This window comes from Vollenhovia emeryi, unplaced genomic scaffold (genome assembly GCF_000949405.1).
Source record: "Vollenhovia emeryi isolate VEMERY1.0 unplaced genomic scaffold, V.emery_V1.0 DF939219.1, whole genome shotgun sequence".
Classification (NCBI taxonomy): Eukaryota; Metazoa; Arthropoda; class Insecta; order Hymenoptera; family Formicidae; genus Vollenhovia; species Vollenhovia emeryi.
The window spans coordinates 125,230-135,291 of NW_011967147.1; the positions used below are offsets into that span (position 1 = coordinate 125,230).

Sequence of the window (10,062 nt, forward strand, 5' to 3'; positions counted from 1 at the left end):
ATTTATCCAATGAAATTGCAGTTACCGATGGAACTCGATCGAAGAACCGATTATATTTTCCATCGGATATATAATACAATTTAGTTGAATGTGTCCGTTTGTTAATATGTAAGTGGTTATCCGACTGATAGGACGGGATATTTTTCTCAGTGTACGATTGAAGTTTAAATAGCCGTTGCGGCTCTTTAATTATTTCCGAAAGCAAGAGGGAAAATTTCAAGAATGCAGGTATACTGGGCTCACAAAAAGATCTGGGCATCGATTGATCAAAGGATGCGAGCATTTTGTGTTACGATTCAACAATCTAAGAATTCCAAAGAGCTAGTAATTCAGAAACCAGACACATCCCAGGTAGTAATTTACGTACGTTTTTAAATGTATACAATATTTCAGAATGTTTAGGAAACGCAGAAAAAACCAACATGTTCTACTTGGAACGTTAATATTATTCTAATCTCGGGACCTATAAAGGGAATTCTTACGCTCGTTTAGGAAATGCTACTCCCTAAAGAATCCTGAAATCCGTTATATACTATGTGTACAGTGCCGGCAAAATTATATCGCCTTTAAGTCTTCCGAGCACAACTTCCGTCAAAGTGCATCGAATGCGTTCAAAATTTTACCGTAGACGCCCGATAACAGATGCGTCTTGTGTACACGAAGGATAATGAAATTTGACAAAATACACCATGATTTTGGACTTTTTCATTCGTGCACTTTAAATGCTTGCTATGCTCAAAACATCGAAAGACGATATAATTTTGACCGGTACTGTACATATATTTCATATATACATGTATAAATGTATATGGGATTCACATATTACATGTATTTATATATGTAGCACACGTGTGTGTGCGTGTTGATGTCGACGGATCACAATGGAAGGAGAAAATTGCGAGAGAAGAGAAAGGAAGGCGGAAAGTATGAGATAGAGGAAAGAGGGAGAGGGCTCGCGGTACCGTACGTACGGTTTACGTTCCCACTAGCCTACTGACTCGATGCTCCCTCTCAATCTCTATCCTTCTCGCTCTGTCTCTCCTTCGCTTTAGCATGGCGTCTAGCGCATCTCCTCCACGACGAGCAGAGAGATCGCGTTGTCTATCGGGACGAGGCAGATATATGCAAATCGCTCCTAAGCCAATTATATAATTTTGTAATAATAACAATCGAATGGCCGAACAAAGTGCTTTATAGTACATTTTTATTCCAATTTTCGGTCCTCAATTAGCACGATTCAATCTTAATTGGGGAACGGACATAGTTAGGTGAGCTTTATGCGCGCAAAAGTTCAATAAAAATTATTCCGTTATGTTATAACCAAACAATATTTAAAATACGGAACATATTGTTTACATTTTGTCGTCGTCAATTTAAATTGTGCGATAATTTTTTTCTCATATTCTGTAAAACATATTATCCTTTGTATTGTATTGCATTATTAAGATACAATTAACGTTTGTATTTTAATTATTCTTTTTTTATACGTAGCATAAAGGGAGATACGCGCGTGAGGGCGTTGTTAAACCGATAAATAATACGGCAAAATAAAATTAATAAATTACCACAACCGCGGCCGGTGTACTCATCCGAGCCGACGCGTGTGCTAACGGTAAAGTCAGGTGTAGTAAGGTGCAAATGTTATCAGAACCGTGCGGCGAATAAAGTCTAAAAGTCGGTGAAGTACGGCGTGTGCGCGCACGAGCTCCCGTTCGCGCGTGTGAATTACTTTCGCCCTGGGGGGGCATCGCATCTTATTTAGGTCGTACACATCGAGCATATACTTCGGTTCTGGCACGAGCGTGTCGTCGGCGTTATTACGGCATAGCTATTATCACGAGAGAGAAAAGGGGGGGGGGGAGAGAGAGAGAGAGAGAGAGAGAGAGAGAGATGCACAGGTGACCCGACCGTGTGCACGCGACTCGCGCTTATTCCTACCTGGCGACCTAAGAAAGGCGACTTATTGCACACTTATTTCGTGCATTCGGCGAAGGTAGCAGTTGGCGAAACATCGAATTTGATCTATGTAAATAAATGATCTTCTCCCGGGCAGTTTGCAAACGGCAAACGCAATACATTCTTAATCGCGAATAAATTCACGTGCATAAGTTAAACGTCACATAATTCGACATCGAATAAAATGTAGAACTAGTATTAGCGCGCGCGCGTGTGTGTGTGTGTGTGTGTGCACGCTCGCGAGAGTTCGCGGTACGGTTAAGGGCTCGTTTGAAATTAAAGAGTTCCCGGGCGAATCGATGCTCAGGATCAATAACGAGGCTCCGTTTTTTTCGCCTAATTTCGAGCACGCGACCTATTAGTTTAATGGAGTTTTAATTAACCGAGAGACGACTTCGCGGCTGATATTTCCCGACATTTTCGGGCATTTCGCGCGCAACGTAAATTCATGTTTCCTATCGTCGTCTTCGTCCCGTCGCGTCACGTGAGTACTTCCGGTCGCCGCGCGAGGACACCGTCGTAGATAACAACGAGAATAGTCTATCTTCTAATATACATTTTATGATTACGCCATGTAAATTATCCCATCGTGCCTAGTTGGTGCCGCACAGTTTTCGAACGCCGTACAAGTTCGAGCCTAATTACCGAATGACACCTCGTCCCTTCCACAATTTCCACCCCCCCCGCAAGATTTTACACCGAGGAACCTCGTTCCAAACTATTTGACGCATGAAGGACAAAGATCAAAAATATGCGTGAGGCTAAAAAAAAAATTCGGGAGAGTCGCACTGAGAGAGAAGGAGAGAGAAATACGATTTCGAGTTTGTCGCGAAATAAAAGAACTCGAAATTATAACGCGAAAATACGCCGGGCACCCCGTGTGTGCTCCTTGTATTGATTTCCATCTCCGAGACAATCCGTTATCGTATTGAAATGTTGTTAGCTCCTCTAGCAGGCGTTCGGTCGCATTGGGAAAGGAGCAAATCTCCGGTTATAGCCTCGCGAGTGCGAGACACACCGCCGGAATGAGAACCCGCGCTTTTCCATTCGCCTGCGTGCAGCGTGCGCGCGCGCGCGCGCTGGCGCGCACGCACACGCTCGCGCGTCCGTATCGCCGTGCGTGCGATGTAGGTATTACTTAATAATATCCATAACCGGGAGGTAAATGCTGGAGTGGGCGAGAGAAGGAGAGCGAGAAAGAGCGGCAGAAACGGAGGCAGGAGAGGGAGAGAAAGCAGCATAAATGTCGCGAAATCGTAAACGCTCGTGGATGCGAGAGAACAGGGAAAAGTCGTGGAAGATCGATGATGCGAGAATGAAAAGCGCATCATTTATATTCTATTATGTTCTATCGCCAACAAGCCGTTTTCTTCAGCCGAGTGAATTTTTTCCGAGGAAAGGGATCCATTAATTGGGATCCGCGGGTCATTCGAAAAGAATAAATCACACTTTTTCGAAATATTATACGAAACCCCTCCCGAGTTTTTTTGCAATAAAAAAGTAACTCGATATCATATTTCAAATCGGCATTTCCGTTGCATTTAGCGCTGAATATAATATGACTGTCCTACTATCCAGTGCTAAAATATTATAATATATATATATTATATCTCGCGTAGTTAAATATTCTCAATCGCGTAAATGAAAACCGGACACACTTATATATTCAGCGCCGAACATGTGTCAGAAAGATACACTCGGTATATCGCGCGTTAAATATTGAGTAGAAAATTTAATTTAGCAAAGGCAAAGATGAATCACCTACTTCAAGTGACTGTTTACAGGGGATATGACAGAATAAATTTGACGGCGTCAAAGGAATACTTATAAAATGTGTCTACTTGAACCATCCCGAGGCTCCCAGGGGACACTAAAGTGTTGAACGTATAAACGGGGGACACAGCAACCCCGCGTGACGATACCAACTTTTCATTGACGAAAAAGATAACGCACTGCGGCATCGACCCTCGAGATCAACTTTCGCGTCGCTATCTGGCCATCGTTACGAAGTAAGCTCTTTCGTAAAGACGCCCCCTCAGGGCGGGGAAGGGGGTGAAGCCCGCACGAAACGAGCCGAGGGGAATAAGGTGAAACCCGCGACCCACCAGCGTGTTCGTCGCTCGTCACAGACCGGACGATTCCGCAACGTCGCAGCGATCCCCGAGGACGCGGGCCGAGATATCACAAGGGGGCGAAAACAGCCCCGGAGAAGTCGCGGTGACACTTGCTCGCTCCTCCCCCCACCTCCGCGTCGGCGGACGCGCTCGCATCACTCACTTTCACTGACGCGCCGTGCGGCCCGTGCGGGCCGGCCGCTGCGGTCCCTCCGCGCGCAAGGGGTGGCACCCCGGCGCGGCGCCGGCACGAGAAAACGTCGATACTCCTCTTTTTCCCTCTCGTCGCGGCGCCGCCGGTTAACGGACGACGTGCACGACGACGTCCGCAAGTGCGCAGCGAGGGCGCGGGCGAGAACGACGGCAACGACGACGGCGACGACAACGACGGGCGCGACGTCGATGCCGTCCACCTCCGTCCGCTCCGTTACACCGCGGGGTCCGCTCGCCGCGGGGCGTCGACTGGCACACTCGCGCGGACAGTCACGAGCGGCCCCTCCGCATCCCGACTATCCGCGCGCGAGGGCCGCACGCGGGCCGAGCAACCGCGAGGACGGGCCCCGGCTCGCCGCGTGCCATCGGTCTCCTCTTCTCGCGGACCGCGGCGCGGTCAGCTGCAGCCGCCGATCCGGTGACACGCGGAGGGCCACCCGAGATCGCGCGCGCGCGCGCGCGCGCGCCTCTCTTCCTCTCCCTCTCGCGAGATTGCCGCGCGGCGCGGTGCGGCGCGGCGCGATGCGGTGCACTCTGCGTGTGCCGGTCACTCCGCGGATGTTGGAGAACGCACGCGGCTCACTCCGCGGGTCACTCCGATACGGGCACGGCCGAGCGCACGGTGCTCGCGCGGGAGAGGGGCGGGGGGGTGGGGACCGAGGGGATACCGCGAGGCACTTGAGGGAAATCGCGACTCTCCGTCGGCTGCAAACGATCCCTTTAACGGGCACCGTGGCTGTCGCGCGACCGTGGCTCTGGGTTGACTGGTACGCGTCGCGCAAGACCAGAGAGAGCCAGCCCCACCGTTCGCCCTCTCGTTCCCTCTCTCGTCCCCCTCTCTATCAATGCCTCTTTGTCGGTCTTTCGCGTTTGCAAGTCGGCTGGAGAGAGAGGGAAGGGAAGCAAGAGAGAGAGAGGGAGAGAGAAAGAGAAACGAAGAAAGCGCGAGCGCGACGGTGAGGAGGGCTCGGTGCGCAGGGCACAAAGTGGGAGGCGGGGGAAGGGCGGAAGGGACGCGGAGGGGATGCGAGGGAGGAGAGGAGGAGGGAGTGCGCGTTGCGAGTAAGGAAACTCTCGCGACGGAAGAGAAGAATGGGGTGGCAGGGTGAGAAAGGAGGAGCGGAAGGTAGAGGGCTTTTAGATAAGTCGAGACTGAAGAGATGCGAGAGGAAAAGGGTAGTAGGGTTGTGCTGTAAACAGGATCACGTTGGGGTAGGTCGAGTCGCGGCTCCGGTGCTCCCTACGATACTTTCCGGAGTCTTCCGCACGGACGATGCTCCGATCGTAAGGAATCCCCTTCGATGTTAACCGTCCTGATTACAAAGGGCGGACGTGGAATGTTCATAATAAAAATATGTACGCTTTTGAGGTGGCTTCAGGCTTGAAAAGCTCGGATACCCGCGTATGCTACATTACATCACTGCGGCGACATGATGTCATACGGAAAAAGGTTATTAGGGGAGCTATAAATTCTAATGTGGATACCAATTTATAGATTCTGCTGCTATTTTCGGTCGCGATAAACTTATCTAATTTTTAGATATCGCAGATGCTTGGGCGGCAATTTCAATGGTTTCGCATTCACGCACTGAAAAAAATTTCTGGTTGAATATGGACGAATCAGATAATTCCTTTAGGATTTACCAGAATTCCTTTAGGATTTACCAGAATTTCTGTAGGATTACAGGAATTCTGGTAAATCCTAAAGGAATTATCTGATTCGTCCATATTCAACCAGAAATTTTTTCAGTGCGTGTACCCGTTTGCAATTTTCATATACGAACGTCTCTAACTGATTTGAAGAAAGATCATTTCTGTCAAATTACTAATTACGCGAGTAGCTCCGTTTAGTCAGAGATCGCCTGAAAATCCATTAGTAAGGCCACATTTAAAACGCCACGTTTTTTAAACCCGCACTGAAAAAAATTTCTGGTTGAATATGGACGAATCAGATAATTCCTTTAGGATTTACCAGAATTCCTTTAGGATTTACCAGAATTTCTGTAGGATTACAGGAATTCTGGTAAATCCTAAAGGAATTATCTGATTCGTCCATATTCAACCAGAAATTTTTTTCAGTGCGACGTCCCGATTATCCCAGCTCTTCGTTGCGCGCTAATAAATATAATAAACGATGATTTCATAACGATCCCTCCGTAAATGTAACACATATATGTGAGAAGGGGGTGGAGGGGAAGTGGAGAGGGGGTTAAAAGCGTTTACTTTCTGTCTACGAGCAGTGAGGCCGGTTACAGGATGGCGCACGCACTCGCCGTGCGACGATCGATCCTAGAAGCGATCGATTGGTAGGGATGCCGTCGTCGTCGTCGACGTCGTCGTCGTCGTCGTCGCTGCAACGAGGCAGGCGTTACTCGCTTAACGGAAAGACATTGCCGTCGTCGTCACCCGGGTGCCACCGTTAAGGCTAATCGTGAATCCTGATCCCGTAGTCGGAGCGGCGCAGTCCGAAATAACGTTTGGCTATCGGGAACCGAACGCTGATGAGAATTTCAAGAAGGTGCCGGGGATTTATGCGAGCGAAGGTTGACTCGGCAGCCGGACACTTCAACGTGCCATCCTTTTTAGTTTGGACGTACAGTGTTGGACAGAGTACGACACTTTTTTTTTTAAGCAAGTCTACGAACTCGAGAAATAGATCGAAAACGATCGAGATGGTTTCGGAATGGCCATCGAGTAAAATAAACCTCGGAGAAGAAGATTTTGAAACGTATAAACAATCTAAATGCATGTCCCTAAACTGATAAAAAAAGTGTTGCTACCATTATGTCCATTACTGTACATTAAGCTTCCCATTGAGGAAATTGCAAACTTGATCGAGCAGTGTCCCTTCGTTGTGTTCCAATCTTATAGCAAATTCGACAGCCTGCACTAAGGCCGGTATTCATGGTCCGTTCTTATATTTAAGATCATCTTAAATATATTCTTAATGTGTTTTTATAACAAATCACAGAGCCGTATTAGCCTCTTAAGATAACACCTAAGATGATTTTAAAATAAGAATCGACTATGAATACCGGCCTTAGACCTGTTTACAGTCAATTCTTATACTTAAGGGTCGTCTTAGGTACTTTTTGAAATACTTTTTAGCCAGTAAAATGATCTGTATAGCATTCGTACGGATCAGTTTTTTGGCTAAATAGTTTTTGGACATGTACTTGAGATGACCATAAATATAAGAGTAGACTCTGAACAAGACTTGGTGTGCACTCGGTGCGCGCCAGTGCAAGCTGCCGAATTCGCTAATAAATATATGTCTTATTATCTTCTCGTATTCCAGGATGTATACACGTTGAAGTAATATAAAAAAAATAATAACAATGAAAATTAATTACTTCGAGTTACAATTCACAGTGAAGAGAATTGCTCGGAGTAATTTCATTATCCGCCGTAGTTAGAGTAGAGGAGTTAAAATTAAATTAATGACTTTTTAATACTTAAATATAAAGTTGACCTAATGAGTAATATAATAAATGAATTAAGATTAATGTAGTAATTAGAGAGATCGCTGATAAACTTGGCAGAGAATATTTTTAACGGGCGGTTGTGTGATAAATCGCAAGCGCTGAGATACGGGGGAAGAAGAAATTTAATAACGAGCGTCGATGCGCGTTTTTTCGAGAGACATAAGTTGATAATGTAGATCTTAATGACCCGAAAAAATCCAATAATTGCCACGGCCATAAATAAATCGCAATCGCCGCGCTCCTCCTCTCCCTTTGAATTTGCTGGCGTTTTTACCCAAAGTGCTTTATTCTATCACCTTCCCGTCAAGTAAGTATTCCATCTCTCATTCATTCCTCTTTCTTAAACGATCGTCGTAGGTACAGTTCCTTTATTCTCACATTTATTCCATAGTTTCATATTCATTTTCACATTTCCACGGAATCGACTTCATACTTACGTAATTAGTCCAATTATATCAAATGAAACTTTAACGCTTGAAATTTGGCGTCGCCCGATATTGTCATATCGGCGTTTCTTTTCTCGGCGCAACACACAGAGTTCCTAGTCGCTTAGGACCGAAATATATAGAACCTTTTCCCGATGATCGTATAAAAGCATCCGCGACACTCGATATCGCACCGTTAGGTCGTTCACTCCCTCCCACTCGAGCTCATTGTCGTTTCGCGCATTATTCCAGATGACGGCTTCTCCGCAGGTACGTGGGAAGACGCGGGGCGATCGAATCGATCGGCCCGAACGGGAAGAGGGTTCCCATTATCTGGCCGTGAAAAAAATGAACCGGAATTCTTAAAAATCGGATAATATAAAAAAAACCGCACCGATATTGTGCGCGAGAGACGGAAGAGCTGTCGAACGTTTTCGAATTCGGATCGTTCGGATTACAAAGTACCCGCACATGGGAGCACCCGGAAATACTTAGTGTGAAACGTTGCAAGTTTATATAGTTTCGTGGACAATAGATCCCCGCGCCGAGCACACTTCTGAAAAACATTAGGTTGATAATTGTATGTAATTATTGCAGCTAGGTTTAACACCTGGGCGAAAATTTTGCGAAACTTTCGAGCGGCCGCTTACTCTCGTTTTCATTTTGATACTTTTCCTTCTGTATTCATCGCGACGGTAAATAATAAAGGAATACAGTTGATAACGTGCCTTTTCAATTAACAAACTATCATCTATCGTCACGATTCACGTAATGCTCATTGCATTTATATTGCTATAATTTCAACGTAACGTTAGAGCTAATTTTCGCGACTGAATGATGATGAAAAAAGGAACAGGTCCTGCCATTTTTTCCATCGCCTCGGCTATTATTAAAAATTGTTTGAGCGCGATTAGTAAATAGGTCAACGAGGAGCAACATAAAATTGCAACACTGTACTGTTATGCGAGCGGCGATACTACTGTTATTGCGAATTCTCACAGTTCTGCCGACCACATGGGCGTGGAGTCGTGCGGGTTTGGTAGAAGACTTGTGACGCAATCGTCTACCGGTTATCTCGTCTGTGATGGAAACGACAAATTACTGTTATTTACGCGCATCCACTGTCAATGACCCAATGCGGCTTGAAACCGGACACAAAAGAGCGGCGAATCGAACGGTCGAGGACGTTGCGGTTTTGAGTCGAAGCCTGAATTGAGAATTTTATCAGCATTTCACGAATCACGTGAAATCCTGTTATTATGATACTTCTCCCCCCCCTCTATATATACATAGGAAAGTCCGCTATTAAGAAATAGGCTCCTAAGCGCCAATCATATTTATCACAGAGAAAGGAATATTTTAATCTTAAATGAAAAATTCTATAATCTAAAATAAAGTGATAGTATGTCTCGTCTTTTGTCGAGTATCGTGCTGCCAACTTCGTGCGTTGCAAGATGGAGAGAAAATGGAGGGAAACATTCTAAGCGCAAGAATATATAAACTTACATTTATAATATATAAGTTACTCTTGTCTGAATATAGTAAGTCAATCTTTTCTAATTCGATAGAGGAAAATAAGAATTATTGATCTCATTTTGATATTGTCTTATTTTTATACTAAACGAGGTCGTGAGAAATATAAATGCGTCAAGAATATTTTTTGTCTCGGTAACAGAAATTCTCTCTGAGGGTGTGAAGTGAAAAATTGATTATTGTTATATTAGACACATTATATTAGATAGAAAATAGATGGTATCATTGTTGCGAAAAAAGATTTGCCATTGAATTTGGACGTTGAAAACCTACTATCTCACATTAGAATCCTATCTCATAATAGAGAACTTCCCCCCCCTCTCTCTCTCTCTGTAT

General features: G+C 45.5%; 1 protein-coding gene across 1 annotated transcript in view; it reads right to left on the reverse strand.

Annotated features, from left to right (window-relative positions):
• Positions 1 to 10,062, reverse strand: part of LOC105560845 (probable nuclear hormone receptor HR3) — a 98,768-nt gene that overhangs the window by 69,012 nt on the left and 19,694 nt on the right. The window lies entirely within an intron of this gene.